The 21,770-nt window shown below is 38.8% G+C and overlaps 1 protein-coding gene across 1 annotated transcript in view; it reads left to right on the forward strand.

The window, feature by feature from the left end:
• Positions 1–2,875: 2,875 nt before the first annotated feature.
• Positions 2,876–21,770, forward strand: part of LCA5L (lebercilin LCA5 like) — a 64,571-nt gene continuing 45,676 nt past the window's right edge. Inside the window, exon 1 of the mRNA XM_075542278.1 lies at positions 2,876–3,140. The gene's annotated coding sequence lies outside the window, so the exon portion shown is untranslated. The remainder of the gene's footprint in view (positions 3,141–21,770) is intronic.

Below are 21,770 nucleotides of genomic sequence, written 5' to 3' on the forward strand. Positions count from 1 at the left end.
GAAGGGAAAAGTCTATGCTGTACTAAAGGCATTAGTGAAAAGCAAGGCTCCAGGAATTAAAATACCAATTGAAATGTTTCAACAAGCTGATTAACCACTAGAAGAATTCTGTTGTTTATGCCAAGAAATCTAGAAGACAGCTGCCTGGTTGATCAACTGGAAGAGAGAGATCCAATGAAAAAATGGTGACCCAATAGAACGCAGAAATCACCAAACAATACAATACCATTGATAACATATAAACGTAAAATTTTGCCGGCGGTCATTCAATAGTTGCAGCAGCACATCGACAGATGTGCCAGAAACTCAAGACCAGATTCAGAAGAGGACATAGAACAAGGGACATCCTTGCTGACATGAAATGAATTTTGGCTGAAACAGAACATACCAGAAAGATGTTTATTGACTATGCAAAGGCATTAAACTGTAGGGGTCATAACAAACTATGGATAGCATTGAGAAAAGTGAAAATCCCAGAACACTTCACTGTGCTCCTGTGGGACTTGTTCATGGACCAAGCAGCATCCATCAAACAAAACAAGGAAAATATAGCATGGTATAAAATCAGGGAAGGTGTGCATCAGAGTGGTATTCTTTCACCAAATTTATTCAATCTGTACACTGAACAAATAATCCAAGAAAAGAATTATATGAAGAAAAACATGACAGCTGGATTGGAGGAAGGCTTATTAATAACCTGTGACGTGCAGACGACACAGCCTGGCTTGTTGAAAGGGAGGAGGACTTAGAGCACTTGCTGATGAAGATCAAGGATTATAGTCTTCAGTGTGGATTGCAACTCAATGTAAAGAAAACTCAAATCCTCACAACTGTAGGTAACATCATGATAAACGGAGAAAAGAGTGGAGTTGTCAAAGATTTTATATTGGTTGGATTCACAATCAATGCTCCCAGGAGCAGCAGTCAAAAAATCAAAAGAAGTGTTGAATTGGGAAAATCTGCAGTACAAGACCTTTTAAAAGTGGTTGGAGAGCAAGGATGTAAATAGGTCCTGCGGAGCTTAAAACAGGGCCCGGCCATTTTAAGTTTCTCCTTCCCATGATTCTCTCCACCTCCACACTTTGCCATTCCTTCCACACTGTGCCAAGAGAACTTCCTGTGCATATCAGCGTTTATATCACCCCACCTCATTCAAACTTCCCAAACTTCCCAGTGCACAGTGCTTTCCCAAACCTAATTATTAACCACAGCCCCTGGGGGGTTATTAGCAGTGGTTTCTTGGTTTCCCTCTCTTGCCCCAGCTTTTATATCGCTCCTGCTTGCTCTCGAAGCTACTCTGATATCTCATATGTTGGGATTGTAATAAGAATATCTCAGAAGGGGGAAAAAGTTTTCTTTTTAAATTTATATTTAGCCTTACACCTATTACTAACTTAAGCCATCTAAAGTTAGCTGAGTGCCCATACCAAAAACACAACTCAGGCAAGTCCTCCTGCAAGATGGGGATTACCAGTTTCTTTCTTTCTTTTTTAATTATTTTTTTACATATACATATATAATACATATTATATTGTATGTATATATAAAAATAGACTTGCACCTCAGAATTGTCAGGACCATTTTCTTACCATCATGATACAAAGTAGCAAATAATAAACTGCAGTAGGTAAAGCACATGATGTTTAACAAAGATGAGTTTGCTCTTGTGACATGTAGAAAAGATACCAATTGGTTGGGCAAGTGCCATGTCTCAGAAATGCATGGATAGAAGCCCTGGTTCCAAAGAGGACCGGGACCCCATGGCAAGAAAATGCCTTATAAAAATCGGGACAAGACATCCATAGAAAGACTAGATGTCTAGCAATTTTGGAAAATGACTCAATCCCTTTTTCACTGGAATTCGCCAAATGACAGAAACAGTCAGAAGGGATAGCAGGGAAGGCCATGTGCCCACTAGACACCAAGTACCTTCTCCATGTGCTGGCTCGATTTGCCTCTGGCCAGATACAACACCTCATCATTTGGTCTCCCCCCTTTTTTAATTATTTTATTGAGGGCTCATACAGCTTTTATCACAAACCATACATCCATCCATTGTGTCAAGCACATTTGTACAATTGTTGCCACTATCGTTTTCAAAACATTTCCTTTCTACTTGAGCCCTTGCTATCAGCTCCTTATTTTTCCCCTCCCTTCCCACTTCCCCTCCCTCACAAACCCTTGATAATTTATCAATTCTTATTTTTTCATATTTTACAATGACCAATTTCACCCTTCACCCAATTTTCTGTTGTCCATACCCCTAGGAGGGGCTTATATGTTGATCATTGTGATCAGTTTCGCTCTCTCCAATAAAGTGATTTAAGCCCCAATAAAATATTTTAAAATTATAAGCCCCCAATAAAATGATTTTTTAAATTACATTACATTTAATTTAAAAAGTTAAAATATATATACATTAAATAAAATATACAAATCATTGTTTATAAAAAAGGATGTGCTTGATACAATGGATGGATTGTGATACGAGTTGTACGAGCCCCCAATAAAATGATTTTTTTTTTTAAAGGTAGGTGAGTTTGGAAGGACGCAAGGACCCAAGTTTCAAAACGCTTGGGTTTGTGGGCGAGAGCGAGCGGACCTTTCCCGCGCGGGAACGCTCTCTCCTGGTGCGTCCAGGTTCCCACGCTTCGGCTCGTCCGTTTACCGGCCACCCTGTGCAAACTACCGCTTCCTCTTGTTCCGGGGCGCAGCGTCCTAGCGGGGTGTGAAGAAGGGCGGGAATCCGCAGGGAGAGCCCCGCCCAGGGAGAGCCCCGCCCAGGGAGAGCCCCGCCCAGGGAGAGCCCCGCCCAGGGAGAGCCCCGCCCCGCCCCTCGCGCCTCCCTCCCCACCGCCGCCCTGTCCCAGAAGGCCTCGCGCGCGCCGGTTCCCATGGCGACGCGGCCCCGCCCGGAGTCGCCGAGGTTGCGTGGCTGTCTGAGCCTCGTGGAGTAGGTAACGGTGTTGTCAAGGCCTCGGCAACCTGTGTAGCCGCCCAGGCTCCTTTCACTCGGTCGCCCGAGGCCTCCCGCCAAACTCGGTCTGGGCCTTTCCGCGTCACCCCGGACCCTCCGCCCTGGCCCCTGCCCCGCGGCGGGCCCGACGCCGGTCTCCACCCCGCGCCCTCGCCTCCAGTTGGTAACGTAGCTGGTCGTCTGGCCGCCGTTTTCTCCTGCCAACAGAGCCCTGGTGAAGAGCAACTTCCGACATGCCCCTTCGCTGTTGAGATGTGTGATGACGGTCTGCCCTGCTTCCCTTACCCCACGCAGGCCCTCGCTGTTGAGCCTGCCCCGGGGACCGGCCGCTGACTCCCGGGCCGGGGTTCCTGAGGCGGCGGGGACGCTCGCCCGAGTTGGGAACGGCGAGGGGAAGGGGCACCGCCCTCGAGTGTCCGCAGTCCGAGAGCTAAACGGTGCCCAGAATCTCGGGTCCCTTTCGTCCACTTTTAGGGATTCGCCAGGATTGTCTTTCGTATCTGCATTTTAAGCCTTCAGTTTTGCATCTACCTTATTTTTGCTTTGGTGGGACTTGTGTTTTAACCGCACCACCCTTTCCCTTGTGCGAGCACGTGGAAATCTCAGTCCTTTGAAATACCTGCTCAGTCTCTCTTTGTCCCTCTCTGCTCAGTGTCCACAAAGACGAGGCCCTCTCCTCCCGTAAAGATTCGTAGTTTCGGAAACTTAGCGAAACTATAGTTCTACTCTTCTTCCCTATAGAGTCATTGTGAGCCGAAATTGACTCAACCACCGTGACTTTGTGTTTATAACATTAGATTGTGACACTTTAGGCCAATATGTAGCTTTTCTTCAGATTATGTTTCACGGTTGACCACGACCTTTTACCATTTTAATCTATTCACACCCCTAGAGGAATTCATCCAGCTTCACGTGGACTAAATACCATTTATACCAAATATCTTCCTGGAGACCAGAGCTGCCTACCCACATCTTTATTTAGATGTGTAGGTCATCTCACATACAGCATATCAAAACAGCTCCAGATTACCAAGTCCACTTACTGGGCCCTCCATACTTCCCGTTGCCCAGGCTTTGCTGTCTTACTTGGCCCTTCAGTATCTCGTCCCCTACATTTTTTCTATCAGCAATATATGCACTTAAAAATAAAAAACACCTCTATTCCAACCCAGAGTGACCCTATAGCACAAGATTAGAACTGCTGGGTTTGTAAGACTTAAGTGCTTAATGGGAGTAGAAAGCCACATCTTTGTCCTGCTGAGCAGGTTAATGGATTCAAATTGTTAAGCTTGTGGTGGTTAGCAGCCCAGTGCATATCCCATGATGTCACCCGGGCTCACAGTTCTAATGGTTCTCACTGTTGTTCTCTGTTGTCACTACCCTAGTCCAGGCTACCATCATCTCCTGTGTACTTCATTGATTTCCCTGCTTTTATACTTTAGAAGCCATCTATTCCTATTTCTTGCATTCCATATAAATAGGTTTTGTTAAAGGATTATATGAATTGTATAGTTTCCATAGGTAAGAATACAATATTTGTACTATGCATGTTAATTACAACTTTTAAGCCTATAGACAAGGGTACTTAAAGAACCTTACTGTAAAGCAAGCAACAGCTTTGGAACGGAGGTATGACAAAGGCTTTAAAATTGACAATATGGAAAATTAAATTAATTCACCAAAATCAGAAAACCAAATCCACTGCCAAGGCCTCAATTCTGACACGTAGCAACTCTGTGTAGGGTTTCTAAAACTATAGATCTTCATAGCAGAAAGCTTCAGCTTTCTGTGGAGTCACAGGTGTGTTTGAACTGCTGACCTTGTGAGCATTCCAAAGTATTATGAGTCAGAAAATATGCAACTGCACCTAACAGAAGCAACAGCAAACATGTCAACTTGCTGGGACTCTATAGAAGGTTCTAGATCATGAACTTCACTCTACTCAAGTCTCATCTCTTACTCTCCCTCAATGCTATCTCTTCATGTTGTTTGTTGTTAGATGCCATTGAGTTAGTTCCAACCCATAGCAACCTTTTGCACAACATAACAAAACACTGCCTGCTCCTGTACTATCCTCACAATTATTTCTGTGCTTGAGCCCAGTGTTGCAGCTCTTTATAGAGGATTATAAACCTATCAGATGGGAATCCCCTCACTTTCCACTTACCAAAACGTTTACCCAACGTACTTCTGAACCTATTTTGCCTTCTTTCCTTCAAGGCCACTATACTGCTTTGCATTCTATCTCTTCTCAATGGTCAAAAACTGCATTTTTATTATCCACTCTGCCTTCTCCATCGTCACCTGTTTTATCTCAATAGAGCTTTCCCATAGCTTTCAAACATGCTCAAATCTTCCACCACAAAAGAAAGGGGGCGGGAGCGGGGGGGGCGTTGGGAGCTATCCCTTAACCTCTTCTTGTGATTTCAGTTATTGTCTAATCTCTCACCCCCTTCAGCAGGCAAGCTTTCTTAATTGCCATACGCAATGCCTCCACTCCTTGTCTCTTATTCTTCAACCCTCTCTGCTCTGGCTTCCACTTTCATCTTTATGCTAAAGCAAAACCCACTAATCATATAGACCGTATTTTGTCTCAGCAGCAGTTAACACAGGTAACCCCTGCCTCAGTCTGGAAACACAACATTCTCTTGGGATCTGCCAACTATACTCTTCTGGTTTTCCTGCTAATATTTAGGTTCACCCTCGTCATCCAAGCTGCTTAAGTACTGGAGGTCCTCAGAGCTCAGTTTCTCTTCTCATTGTTTTCTCCCCTGACCACCTGTATACTGTTTCCTGATACAGATTCATGCTCCCACTTTAAATGCCAATATAATTGTAAAAAATAAAGTCCCAGATCAGAGGAGGAAATTGTATTAGAGCTTACATTCTGGGCACGCAGTTTGCTAGCAGCTGTGAATAACAGAGAGAGCCCAAACTCCATTTGTAGAGCCCCCACATGGACTAAGCCTCCACTGAATTCTTTCAGTCTAGTGATGTGAATAGTCTTATCCGTAGAGTGCATTGGAACGTAGATTGCTGCAGATTGAAATTTAACAAATTTATCATTTGTTTTCTCTTTTGACCCATTTTATTTTATTTTATTTTTTTATGACCCATTTTAACTTGTTCTATTTATCATTTTCTTTTTTCTTTTAAAAAAATCATTTTATTGGGGCTCATACAACTCTTATCACAATCCATATATACATCAATTGTGTAAAGCACATTTGTACATGCATTGCCCTCATCATTCCCAAAACATTTGCCCTCCACTTAAGCCCCTGGCATCAGCTCATTTTCCCTCTCCCTCACCGCTACCCCCTTCCTCCTGAAACCTTGATAATTTATAAATTATTATTTTGTCATATCTTACACCGTCCGACGTCGCCCTTCACCCGCTTTTCTGTTGTCCGTCCCCCAGGGAGGAGGCTATATGTAGATCCTTGTAATAGGTTCTCCCTTTCCACTTCACTATCCCTCCACCCTCCTGGTATCGCTACTCTCACCACTTTTTATTATTTTCTGCTTTCTTTTGAATTGAGAATTTTCTGTGTTTATTTTGTTGTTGGGTTTCTGTTCTTTGTGTGATTTTCTTTAGATGAGATCCAGGATAAGCAAATATAGAGAGATAATAATAAAAAGGTAGTTTCTTAAGTTTGTGCCAGGGGAGGTTGGGAGGAATGAGGACCTAATAGTAATGGATACAAGAATGAAGAAAATGTTCTGAAAAATGCCATTTCCAACTTGCATTCTTTACTGAGTGAGACCGACATGTCCAGCAAGCTGAATGACATTGCCCCTTAGTGTCTCTCACATATCACCCCAAGTAATTCAACATAGGCAATCTTCCTACTAACCTCACCTCCAGCATTGTAAACTAGGATTCAGCCTTGACACCTTCATTTCACTCAGTTGACCACTAAGGTGATGTATTCTCCTGTGCATCTTTATATCTCTTCATCATCACTGGCACTTCAGTCAAAGCTACCACCTTCCCTCATTAAGGAAATCAGCAACAATTAGCCCAAAGTGTAACTACTACACCACCAGGGCTCTGCTCAAAGCTCAGTAAATTTCATTTGCCACCACTAGATGGAAGTAGAGACAAGTTTCTAATGGGATGTTCAGTCTGGAAATTCATTTTATATAAAAACATAAAATACATTAAATTGTTAAATAATAAGAATCATCATTTATAAACCATAAAGATTTTAAGTATGACACATTAATCACATAAAGCTTGGAATGTCTGATTTAATGTTAGTGCTAGAAAACTCAGAAGTAAGGATGGCAAGACTTTGTTAAGAAGGACATCATGCATGCTCTTGGGAGTCATTGAAAACAGTCAGCTCATTTTATAGATAAAACTAAATTCAAACATCTCATTACATTGACAGAGCTATGAATATAACATCTTGTTTCACAAGCATTTTTGTCTATAGTGTTTTCCCTTTCTTACTCTGGATCACCCCTTCTTCAATATTTAGAGTGACCAAATTTCTGAAGCAAAAACTTGAGACAATCATAAAAGTGAATAAAATATTTGAAAAAGTACACTTGTAAAACCCTAAAATATGTTATCATATTACCTATAGAATGCCATGTTGTTAAGTGCTATGAAGTCAATTTCAGGAAGTATCACTGCACCACAGGATTTCCTCTGCTAGTATCTTCACAGGAGCGCATCTCCACCCTTTGTCCCATGAAGCCAGTCTTTCAGATAGCATCCCCAAACCTCCAAAGCTGCCACCAAGCCTCCTTGTATAGTGCCATAATAATATGATGCTAAGGGAATAACCTGTCCATTTGAAAATCCACTTATCTTTGTGTGAAAAACAATTCTTCTCAAGTAGCCTACCTCTTCATGCCAGCTCTTGGGTTTTAGTTTCTTCTTTTCAGTAATGAGTATATTTTAAAATAATTGAAATGTGATTTCAAGAACAGTACAGAAAACTTCCATATTCCCTTCATTCAACTCCCCAACAAGACCTCTTTTTCCTTCCTGCCCTAAGAATCCTGTCCAAGATCACTCATTGCATTAGTTGTCATATTTCATGTTCTTTCCGTCTTTCCCTGTTTCTTCCATACAGGTTGTAGAATTTGAACTTTCTTTCCTCAGGAAGACTCTCACTCTTCCTGGGTCTGGCCAATGTTTCCTCAGGAGCCAAAGCAGTCTTAGCAAGAATGCTGATCCTGTTCCCTTCTTATTATATCACTTTGTAATACACCTGCACTACCACTTGTGACATGAAGCTTGGTTACTTACTCAAGTTGGCGTCTCAAGATTTCTTCACTGTAAAGTCACAAGTTTTTCCCCAATACTTGATGATCATTTGTGGAGAGAGATTCTGAGACTGTGCCAAATCCTATTCTGTATTAAATTTATTTTCGGTAGCCTTCATTATAAGGAGTAAGGAAGGCCAAGGAAGAATTGATGCCTTTGGGTTATGGTATTGGCAACAAATACTGAATATATGTTGGAATTCCAGAAGAACCAACAAATCTGTCTTAGAAGAAGTACAGCCAGAATGCTCCTTAGATGAAAGGATGAGACTTTGTGTCAAGTACTTGGACAGATGATCAGTAGGAACCAGCCACTGGAGAAGGACATCATGCTTAGAGAAGTAGCACAAGGTCATCGATGGACTGACACAGTGGTGACAACACTGAGCACAAATACAGCAGCAATCGTGAGGATGGCACAGAACCAAGCAACATTTTGCTCTATTGTACATAGGGTCATTTTGAGTTGGAATAGGCTCTATCACTTCTAACAATAACTAAGTTAAAGCAACAAGAATGTGTTCCACCAAATTTGTTAATGTTTGATAGTCGATAAATGAAAGATGGAATCTGATTGTTTTGATTTGTATTTTAGTCATTATATGTAATGTTGGATATTTTGGACTTTGTTGGATATTTCTTGTCTGTTTTGTAATGGACTTGTTTGTATCCTTTATTTTACAAGTGAATTATTAATCTATATTATAATGGTTCTTAATAAATTGTGGAAATTATCCCTATGCTATATACGATTGTTTGTGCAAACTGGTCCAGGAAGACTATGAGTTCCCCCTACTAGGACCATTTGTCTCCCGTTCTGTCTGGGTCAAATGGTAATTAGTAGTAGCTGGACACCATCTACTTCATTTTTATACAAATAACACCCATTGTATCATGGCCCTTGTAAAGTGCACAACCCTCTCATATTTCATTTGCATGTGTTTGTTATTTGTGTGGGTGCATTATATGTGTAAATTTTGTTCTTCTGGTCTCAGGCTAGAAGAAGCCATGGTTATGGTGGACTGTTAGTCTTGTAAACAAGTTTCTTCCTTGAGTCCCTAGAGACCAAGAGTTGTTTTCCCCAAACATTACTCACCAAACTGAGAGGCAGAACACTACCTTTATGAGCTCTTTTGCCAATTGAGTAAGTTGTCCCACAATACTGTGGTCCTAAGCCTTTGAACCCAGTAAACCAATCCCCCAAGGTGTTAGGGTATTTCTAAAAAGTCCTCATAACTGTGTCCCTCATGTGCTTTATTACATATATGAATATAAAGTTCACACAAACATATATAAACATACTTACACACACTTTATAATCCAGCTCATATTTTTGGTTGTTGTGGCTGTCATTGCAAAATTGTGTATGTTAAAACATTTACTGGCCTTGTCCCTCATTCTTAGTGCCTTCTTACTATTTAGGGTTTCATTTGTCTTGCTCAGGTTGTACAGACTTCACCCATATTGAGTATTATCTTTGCCATCACCAAAAACAAGTGCCTGCTATCAAGAAAGCAATGTCCCTGCCTCCCATCCACCCACCTTAGCATTCCACTAACCCTCAATAATGCAAATAAGTATAACTTAAGGCCATGCTCACTTCAGTAGCACATATACTAAAAACCTTAAGGCAATACTGGTTCAAAATTTTTAACATGCTCATGAACATGTTAATTTATGAGATTCTAACATTTTATAATTTTATCTAGGTGTATTGAATCCTTTCTTTTATAATTTTATCTAGATTTTTTTTTCCTTTTTAAAAAGATCAAAACATCCACCCACACACAAGAAAACACCTGCAAACCTCAAATTCTATGGTGTGAAGACCCCTCCTCTCAGGATACAATTGTTCTTAGGGAAGTTTGATAAAGAAAGACAAATACGAATTCATGTTAAATCATTTTAGCAGAGTTTTTGTTTTTTTTATTTCTGCTTTTGTTGCAAAAGCAGGGTTGGAGATAAATCAGAGTAGTATTTAACATGATTCAGATGTTGTATTAATTAAGCTAGTGTTAACTATTAACAGAAAGTGGATGACTTTAATAAAGCTTATTTTCTCATCTTTTAGGAGGATAGAAGTCTGAATTCAGGGCGCCAAATATAAGAGCAGGCTTGCCTTCTCTCAGCTCTGAGGGAAGGTCCTTGCATCTTTAGCTTTTATCCCCTGGCTTCTTGGAGAGCTCCATGTGACTTGACATCAGTTCTCCCTCTCTGCTCACAGTTATTTAATCTTCTAGCTGGAGATTGACTCATTACACATCCTACATTAATCTTGCCTTATTGACATAATCACTAGCACGAACATTAGGATTTGCAACATATTTGGGAAGAACAAAATTCATTCCTTAATAGAATTCAGACCTTAATTGTGAACATTCTTTTTTTCTGCGTCTGAAATTAGATGTCCACAATATGAAAGTTGATTATTCTTAAAGAAAACCATGGTACCTTGCAGGAAAACATATCAAAAAGTAAATCATGTTCTTCCATTGGAATGGGTTTTTAATTGTGTGATGCATTCTTGCATCATATATAAAAACAAACTACTATAAATGCTATAATAATAGGGACAGCAAAATTACATTTCAAATTAATAAAATAGAAACCATTATTTTATAAATCCTCATTGCCCAATATATAAATGTAGCTGAAATAAATCAACTATGTACTACCATAAATTTTATACACCCAGTGCTCATGTGCTAGCAATTAATTGCATGATTACTAATTTTGCTTATTTTATGCTCCATTAAGGAAGAAATATGCTGTCTTAACCCCAGGGTCTAGTACAGTGTCTGGCATGCACCAAGTGTTCTTTCATTGAATGTGTTAATTAATTAATTTGAACTTTAGGTGACTAGAGCAAGGCCTAGATTTTTTAAATAATGCACCACATATAATGTAACAGAGGAATTACTGAAACCCAAATGAAGGGACAAGAGGAAAGTAAAAGGCAATAGAGGAAAGAACTAGGAGATAAAGGGCATTTATAGAAGTGCAGGTATGTACTAAGTGCAGGTATGTACATATGTACATATATTTATATATGATGATGGGGAAATAGATCTATGTGCACATATATATATAGGTTTAGTATTAAGGTAGCAGATGGACATTGGGCCTCCACTCAAGTACTCCCTCAATGCAAGAATACTTTTTTCTATTAAACTGGCATTCTATGATGCTCACCTCTACACAATTGCTGAAGACAAAGCAGTCGAATAAGCAAATGTGGTGAAGAAAGTCGATGGAGCCCGGCTATCAAAAGAAAAAGTGTGTAGGGTCTTAGAGACTTGAAGGTAATCAAGTGGCCAACTAGCTCAGAAGCAACAAAGTCCACATGGAAGAAGCACACCAGCTTGTGTGATCACAAAGTGCCAAAGGGATCAGTTATCAGGCATCAAAAAACAAAAAATCATATTGTGTGCTCACCTTCCTATTATGATCACTGAAGACAAGTGAGTACAGAAGCAAATGTGGTGAAGAAAACTGACGACACCTGGCTATCAAAAGTTATAGCATCTGGGGTCTTAAAGGCTTGAAGGTAAACAAATAGACATCTAGCTGAGAAGCAACAAAGCCCACATGGAAGAAGCACAGCAGCCTGTATGATTATGAGGTGTTGAAGGGATCAGGCATCAAAAAAACAAAAAATCAAATCATTGTGAATAAGGGAGAATGCAGATTGGGGACCCAAGACCCATCTGTAGGCAACTGGACATCCTCTTACAGAAGGGCCAGGGTGAGATGAGCCAGTCAGGGTGCAGTGTAACAACAATGTAACATACAACTTTCCTCTAGTTCCTAAATGCTTCTTCTCTTACCCCCCCCCACACACACATACTATCATGATCCCAATTCTACCTTACAAGTCTGGCTAGACCAGAGGATGTATACTGGTACAGATAGGAACTGGAAACACAGGGAATCCAGGACATATGATCCCTTCAGGACCAATGCTTAGAGTAGCAATACCGGGAGGATGGAGGGAGAGGGGGGTAGAAAGGGGCACTGATTATAAGGATCTGCATATAACCTACTCCCTGAGGGGTGGACAACAGAAAAGTGGATGAAGGGAGATGTCGGACAGTGTAAGATGTGACAAAATAATTTATTAATTATCAAGGGTTCATGAGGGAGCAATGGGGAGTGAGGGGGAAAAATGAGCTGATACCAAGGGATTAAGTAGAAAGCAAATGTTTTGAGAATGATGATGACAACAAATATACAAATGTGCTTGACACATGGAAGGATTGTGATAAAAGTTTTATGAACCCCCAATAAAATGGTTTAAAAAGCACCACATAATCTGATATGTAGATCCTATATATATCACAGTAGTGAATTGTAACCTACTTTTAAAGGTAGCTTTAAAAGCATTTTAATCAACCTAAAAGTTATGTTTTTAACAAGTCAGTAAAAATAACCTGATGTGTAACAGACTGAATTTTACTAACCAAACCAAACTCACTGCCATCAAGTCAATCCCAACCCCTAGCGTCCCTGAACAGAGTAGAAATGCTCCTGGGGGTTTCCAAGACTACAATTCCTTATGGGAGTGGAAAAGCCTCATCTTTCTCCTGTACAGTGACTAGTAGGTTAGAACTACAGATTTTGCAGTAAGCAGCCCAACTCATAACCACTACACTATGAAGATTCCAGTCATCTGATAGGCACATTTTGCCACTGACTGTAGTTAATAAATAGGCAACAGACCTATATTTGGGTCATACAGGTAGAATGCTAACAATGCTCTGTTTTGAGGGTGGGTATAATTTATGTTTGGCATAAGTGGTTATAAAATCAAAAAAGGCATGCATCAGACTTGTATCCTCTTGCCATACTTATTCAGTCATCTGGTAAATGGAGAAAAGGTGGAAGTTGTCAAGGATATTGTCGTGCATCGATACACAGTCAACACTCAGGGAAGCAGCAGTCATGCGATCAAAAGATGAGTTGAAAGATGAGATTGGGTAAATCTGCTGCACAAGACCTCTTTTGAATGTTGAAAGCAAGGGTGTTACTTTGAGGACTAAGGATTGCCTTATTCAAGCCATGCTATTTTCAATCCTCTTACATACATGTATAAGTTAGACACTTAATAAAGAAGACTGAAGAATTGATGCATTTGAATTGTAGTGCTGGAGAAGAATATTGAAATTACCATAGACTGCCAAATGGACAAACAAGTCTTGTCTTGGAAAAAGTACGGACAGAGTGCTCCTAAGAGGTAAGGATGGATAGACACAGTGGCTGTAACAATGAGCTCATTCATAGGAACAATTGTGAGGCTGGCACAGAAGCAGGTCGTGTTTTGTTCTGTTGTGCATAGGGTTGCTATGGGTTAGCATCAATTCAATGGTGCCTAACAACAACAAAAACAACATAATTTATGTTAAGCTCAAAGAAGTCTGCAAAATAATTCTTACAAAATGTTTTACCACACTCATAAAATATCTGTGTAAAAAAGCTTCAAAGTGACTCAGACTTTTTCCCAAGGTGACAAGACATGGTGCTGTTCTTAGGACCCTGAAAGCAAACATCAGTCAAGCCAGTAGAAAACACCATTGTTACCTCACCCAAAAAAACTTATTAAGAGAAATCAAAGATCAAAATAATGCTCGTTTGTTTTTGTTTTTTATTTGAGGGGGAATAATTCATTTGGAGTTCATTCCACCAGGTCAGACTGTTAATTAAGCTTTTTATTTAGAGGTTCTGAAAAGATTGTATGACAAAAGAGGCTTGATTTGTAGCAAATTAGGGCCTGGCTTTGCCACCACGACAAATGCACCTGCTCATGCAGCCATCTGGGTGCACCAATTTTTGGACAGAAAAACAGCATGCTTCTCTTGCTCTATGCACCTTACTCACCTGACCTCACTCCATGCAACTACTTTTTATTTCCATTAATAAAGAGGGACATGAAAGGACAGTGATTTGATGATTTAGAAGAGGTGAAGAAAAAAACGGATGTGCTGTCAGCCATCAAAACAGATGAGTTTGAAAAATGTTTCCAAGAACAGAATCACAGATTTGATAAATGTAGTAAGTATAATGGAGAGTACTTTGAAGATGATAAGGTTGTTTTGTAAAGAAATATAAATACATAACTTTGAATAAAAATTCCAGTTTGTAAGAGTACTCCCTTATATTTGGGCCATTAAGCCCAAACATAAGGGGAAGAGTTACCCAAAGGCATACACACAGGCAGTGAGGATCATTGGGAGTCATCTTAGAAGTTGCCTACCACACTGAAGGTGCATTCCAAAGCTGCCTCACAATGATGAAGCCAGTGTGACAGGTGGTAGCAACCTTCTTTATCACTAGGGCCACTGGAGTGTTCCATTACTCTCTAGAAAGGGAAAAGCAGCTATCAGGAGGAATCATCTGGTAGTTTCCTCAACAGAGTGGATGTCTGCAGTTAGATGCTCTCCATCCTCCAGTAGTCGATAGTGAAGGTACTGCTGCTGTCTCTTGGTAACTCAGGAGTCAGTCACCTTCCCCTCACTCTCTAGTTAACACGAGCTTTTTCCCCCTAAACTTAAAAACAGGAGATTGAGTATGAGTATTCAGAAAGTGTTCATTTGAAAAAGTGAAGCATTATTTATTTGGCATAGCATGTCATTATTGCCCACACCAGACAATGCCTCCTTGATTAGCCTGAGAAGAAATGAAGGTCTTCCATGTGGTCATTCCCTAGTCCTTCAGCAGACATCCCAAACAGACTTGTCTGATATCCTAACTCACTCCTTCTTCCACCTTTGATTTATTTTCCTTCTCTCAATCTCCTCATATATTGTTTCTCCAGGATTGGTCTAAGTTCTCTAGATAAATAAAGGAAGACACAAAGTTCCTCAATCTGGTGAAGTGCATCTATAAATAATCTACACTTAATATCATACTTAATGGTGAGCTAAAAGATCAACAGATAAGAATATCCACCATCACCATCACTTCTATTCAACATTGTACTGGAGGTTCCAGCTAGTTCAATCAGAAAATAAAAAGAAATAGATAGGCTCATATTAGAAAGGCACATTTAAATTCTTTACTGACAGATGCCATGATAAAGCTTCTACAACTATTCATTGGATTTAGCAAGGTTGCAGGAGCTAGATATGTGAAAATTAAGTGTCTCTATACTAGCAATAAACAAAAGAATATTTTAATAACAAAATATGAAACAAGAATAAATCTGACAAAGTATACTTACAGATTGAGAAACAGATGAGTGGAACAGAATAGAGATCACATATAGCATTATATGTGGACATATATGTTTGTATAAAAGTACAAATGAAATTCAGTGTAAAAACAGGTCTTTTCAACAAATGGATGTAGAATTATTGGATGTCGTATTAAAAAATGAACTTGATCCCTAATATTAACTCAACACTTGAAAACTATAAAACATAGAAGAAAGCGAAGGAAAAATAGTTGTGGCCCTGGATTATATAATTCTGTCCTGAATAGGACAAAAAAGCATAATCATAAAAGAACAAATTGATAATTAGACCTCATCAAAATTTAAAACAACCTCTTCAAATGACATTTTTAAAAAACATTTTATTGGGAGCTTTTACATATATAATGACAATCCATAGTTGCATTAGATCAAGCATAATTGTACAATTGCTGCCATTATCATTTTCAATACATTTTCCTTTCAATACAATACATTTTCTTCTTGAACTCCTTAATATCAGCTCCCCTTATTCCCTCCCTCCCTCACCCTACAATCCCTCTACATCATTATTATTATTATTATTATTATTATTATTATTATTATTATTATTATTATTAGGGGGGCATAACTTACACTGTCCAATGCATCCATTCACCTGAAATTTCTATGTTCATTCCCCTTGGGTGGGCTTACGCAGATAAGGCTATTTTTTGAGAGAATATTTTCAGAAAGACTTGGGGAAAATACATATAAAGCGTATATCTGATAATGGACCTACATTCAGAATATAAAAAGAACTCTCAAAACTCAAGAATAAATAAAAGAGCAACCTAATTGTTCTTTACTTTTTTAATGTGAATGAGGTGAAGGTTTACAGAGCACACCCATTAGTTTTATATTCAATGGTTCATGTACATTTTGTGTCAACTCATCCACTTCAATTCTTTAAATGTAACATCACTTGGCTCACTTCCTCCCTGTGTTTGTGGTTTTCACCCCTCTAATTTGAACTGATACTTCAAGAAGGTCAAAAGATGGTAAAGAAGCACATGAAACGATGTATCATCAGTCTTCCGGGACATGTCCAAGGAAGGATGAACTAAAGAAATGAGCCATATCAAGTGCTTATGGGACATTAGAGCAATTAGAAGTCTGCTAGTGGGAATATAAAACTGTATGGCCACTTTGAAAAGCACTTTACCAATTTCTAAAAAAAATTAAACATACGAGCACTTACTATATGACCCAGCTATTCCACTTCTAGGTATTTACCCTAGAGAATAATCCTAAGTCCATACACCTTAACTTGTTCAAAATGTTGACTAATTTTATTTGTAATTGCCCCAAACTAGAAATAACCAAAATTTTCATAAACAAATGAATAAATAGACAAATTGTGGTATATGCATACAACTCAATTACAAAAAAAGAACAAACCATTGATGCTAGTCATAACAGATGAATCTCAAAATAATTATTCTCAGTGAAAGAATTCAAACCAAATTAAATTTCATGATCATTTATTCCATTTATATAAAGCTCTAAAAAATACAAACATCTATATTAACAAGTAATCAATGGTTACCTATGGTTGAGGTACAGGAAAAGGATGAGAAAGAATAATGACCAAAAAAATGAATAAAGAGGTACAAAGCAACTTTTACCAAGAACACTTTGGTGGATAAATGTCATTTTATCGATTTTTTTCATGATAGTGATCATTTTATGGTTGTATACAAGTTTGAGAGGATCCCTGGTGATATAGTGGTTATGCTTTGAGCTGTGTTCCTCATGTTCGACAGTTTGAAACCACTGCAGCTCCATGAGAAAAAGACTGGTCTTTCTACTCCTGTAAATAGTTACAGTCTCAGAAACCCACTGGAGGTTGCTATAATTCAGTATTAATTCAATGGCACTGAGCTTGTTTGTTTTATACATATGTTTATATTTTATCAGACTACGGTCTACTATATCATTCATACCTTAACCAAGAGTTGTTTTTTGGAAAAGACTTGCATGCTAATGAATTGACCTATTGGATGATTCATAAAGACCACAGATAGCATTATATGTCAAGATGGATCTTGAAAGTTTCTTTTTTAATGTTGAATGGTGAACCATTCATGCATTTGTCATTCCCAGCATAGTAAACACGATTATTCGACTCAAAATGTTCCATACTAGTGCATCCAGCTCACTAATGCCTATGATATTGATCTTTATGTATTATTTCATTTTTTATGATTTCTAATTTTTCTAGATTCAGACTTTGTATAGTCCACATTGAATGAACTTTTATATGGTTTTTCTTTTTCCTCTCATTTTGAGTGACCCCTGAGCAGCAAATGGAAGTCCTGTAAGCTTTCCTCAATCCACTCCATTAAGGCAAACTCTACTTCTAGGAGGCAGTTCTTCATTTTCTGGTACAATATCAGATAGTGTTCTGTTGATGTTCATAAAATTTTCAGGGATTCATCCTTTAGAAAGAGACAACCTATTTCTTCTTCTTAGCCTATTCTTCATCTTGAGGCTCTGCTGAAATCTGTCCACTGTAGATGATGACCTTGCTGGTATTTTAAATAAATAATACTGGAGGTGTAGCTGCCAGCATCAGAGCAACATACAACCCACCACAGTATAACACACTGACAGAGGAGTGGTGGATCCACTAGATAATGGGTGGCAATAAAGAATTTTATACCTAACCATTCCACCTACCTCTCTACCCAAAAATGTCTGTATAGTGAGATTTCTTCCTACATACTTTGGACATGGCAACACTTCGTCTTACATACTCTGGAAATGTTCAGGCATGACAAGTCCCTGGAAAAGGACATCATGTTTGGTAAAATACAGGGACAGCAAAAAAGAGGAAGTCCCTTGAGAAGGATTGACACAGTGGCTGCAACAATAGACTCAAGTGTGGGAACCATTGTGAGGATGGCACGGGACCAGGCAGTGTTTTGTTCTGTTGTGCATAGGGTCTCTATGGGTTAGAACTGACTATGGGTTAGAACCAACTATGTGGAGGCTAACAACAGGGAACTAGACCTGTAGCATCAAATAAGTGAACAAAACTCACTGCCATCAAGTTGATGTTGAGTCATAATAGCCTTTTAGGGAAGAGTGGAACTGCATTTTTGGGTTTCCAAGGCTGTAAATCTTTTTTCTTTTATGTTTTTGGGTGGGGGGGCTGTTACAGCTCTTATACCAATCCATCCATCAATTGTGTCGAGCACATTTGTGCATATGTTGCCATCATCCTTTTCAAAACATTTTCTTTCTATTTGAGCCCTAGGTTCAGCTCCCCATTTTTCTCCCCCTCACTCATAAATCCTTGATAATTTATAAATGACTCTTATTTTCATATCTTATACTGACTGCTGTCTCCCTCCACCCATGTTTCTGATGTTCATCCCCCTGGTTGGGGGAGGGCAGTTACATGTCAATCATTGTGATCAGGTTTCCCCTTTCTCCTCCCTACCCTCATGGTATCACTATTCCCATTTTTGTTCCTGAGGGGTTTATCTGTCCTGGATTCTATGTGTCGAGAGCTCTTATCTCTTCCAGTGTACATGCTCTGGTGTACCCTGTTTTATAAGATACAACTGGGGTCATGATGGTTGGGGGACATTAAAGAGCTAGAGGAAAGTTGTATACTGCACACTGACTGGCTCGTCTCTTCCTTGTGACCCTTCTGTGAGGGGATATCCAGTTGTCTACAGATGGACTTTGGGTCTTCACTCTGACCCACCTCATTTGCATAAATATGATTGTTTGTCTGGGTCTTCTGATGCCTGATCCTGTTGACACCTCATGATCCCACAGGTTGATGTGCTTCTACCATGTGGGCTTTGTTACTTCCCTGCTAAATGACCACTTATTTAACTTCAATCCTTTAAGACCTCAGATGCTATATCTTTTAATAGCCGGGCACCATCAGCTTTCTTTACCACATTAGCTTATGCACCCATTTTGTCTTAAGTGATCATGGCAGAAATGTGAGCATTATGCCTTAATCTTTCCTCTCAATTAGTAAAACTCACTCAGAATTTGATAGGAGAGAAACAGTGAAATGATAAAGGCAAAGAGGTTAGAATGAGAAGCTATGCTCTCTTGTGGAGTAGACTAGTAAGGTTGGAAGATCTGATTGTACTCCACCTACAAGGATTTTGGAGGGAAAGACTTCCTTTGAAAGTGGTCTAATCCAGCTTTGATTTCTCCATGTTGATAGAGCAGAAAACTAACCATTCTAATCTCTTGTTTAATAAAAATTCATATAACAAGGGTGGGGTTGATTCTAATGGAGACCTATTAGAAATACTTAAAACTCAATATCTATAAACAACCTAATTTCATCAGATTAAAGTGTACTTAATGGAGTGCTTTTTCAATTTACTTGTCAGGAAGAAAAGCTACAGTTGAAGGTGTTATTGTCCTTTTGATGTGAATTTGCATGAGTCATAAGTTGAATAAGTCTGTGGCTGAATTGTCACATTAAGTATTATTGCATGTAGATTATCTCTGCGTTCTGCAGGATCTTTAAATATAAAAAACTTGTATTTTTAAAGTTAAAAATACCTCTTAAAATACTAGAAAAATAACACAATTAAGGATGTCCTAAAAAGATGGCCCTTTACTATCAAAACTGTCTAAAATCTTTCCTGTTCTCTAATTCACCCTATCAAGTGCTACCTAATCCACTTATCTGTTGTCTTTATGCTGAAGCTAGTAATGAAGAACTACTGAAGCTAGTAATGAAGAAATTGAAGAACTTTACCAATATCTTCAGCCAAAAAATTGATGAAATGAGCAATCAAAATGTATTGATAACATTGGCCAACACACATTTCGGTGCCTCAAATGTTACACTTGTTTCTGGGTATATTTGGCCTGCTGATTCCAAAAATAGCATCAGTTTCTCCCTACCCATTTTTGAGATATAGAGCATATGCCATATAACACTCTTCACTCTGCTTGCTCATAAAAACTCAGGATATTTTAATGTATTCCCTGAGATAGAGGAAGTACATGCTGGCTGGCTGGCTTTATTTAAAGTGTCCAAAGATATATCTGAATAGTGCAGATTACATGAACTTGGAATTATCCTCAAGTATAATTTTATACTGAATAGCAAGAGTTATTGTACAATAAATGAGCCCTGATGATATTGTGACTTATATGTCTGACTGCCAACCACAAAGTCATCTATTCCAGGCCAGCAGCCGCTCTGCAAGAGAAAGATGAGACTTTTGGCTCCAGCAAGATTTATAGCCTCAGAAACCCACAGAAGAATTCCACCCTGTCCTGTAGGGTCATTATGAGTCATAATCAGTGGGCAGGTAGTGACTTTTGGTCCAATAAATAGAAATTCAAATGTATGAAACCAAAATGGGTCTGTCAGAGTTCAAACACCTTTATTAAAATGTTCGTCTTATAAGATGACACAATTTCTCCGCATGTGCACAGAAACTCTTAAGTTAGAGTTTTTCTTTAAAAGAAGCTTAGAGTCAACCTCACCTTTGAAACATTTAGCAAAGTATTTATTGATTTGTATATATTGAAATGTATTCTGAAATGTTTACTACATAATTTGAAGAAAAATTTAGATCTTCAAAATATTTTATGCAAGTTGTTTTGCAGTCTTACATTTTTGATACTCACAAAGTGCCCTCACATCTTCCATATATGTGCCTTTTCAGTTTTCATTTTCCACTCTTTTCAAGCTGTGTTTGGCTTTGCAGTATCCAACTTGTAGTCTCTGTGTCTAGTGACAGCCTCCCATACCAAAAAGAAAAACCCATAGTCTTCTGACCGATGGGACAAAAATGCCGCTTTGGGTTTCCAAAACTCTAAATCTTTTAAAGGCTGCAGAGTGACTGGTGAGTTTAAACTACTGACCTTATGATTGGCAGCTCAATGTAAAACCAGTTAGCCACTGTGGGTTCATATAAAGTTTTCCTTGTAAGTCCCTTAATACCTAATTGTTTTAGGTATTATACCTAAATAGTTCTTACCTTTATTTTTTGTCTTACCTGAAGTTTGCAGGTCTGACTTCATCTTATATTTAAAACTAGGATGAAAAATTAATAAATGAGTGTGACAAAATAGAGTGAAACACTCTACCTAAGAAACTACAGCTGATGCAGTCTGCCCAGTGCAATTTTCTGAATCAGTGACCCTAATAATGCCAGAAACAGTCTTAAAAGCCAAGTCATTAAGAGAAAAAATGGATTTTGTTATTGACCATGGGAATGCAAAATTTGGAAACAACGAGAAAGGAATGGTAGTTGGAAAATATTGTCTTTGTAATAGAAATGA

The sequence above is a fragment of the Tenrec ecaudatus genome, chromosome 2 (genome assembly GCF_050624435.1).
Source record: "Tenrec ecaudatus isolate mTenEca1 chromosome 2, mTenEca1.hap1, whole genome shotgun sequence".
NCBI classification, from domain to species: domain Eukaryota; kingdom Metazoa; phylum Chordata; class Mammalia; order Afrosoricida; family Tenrecidae; genus Tenrec; species Tenrec ecaudatus.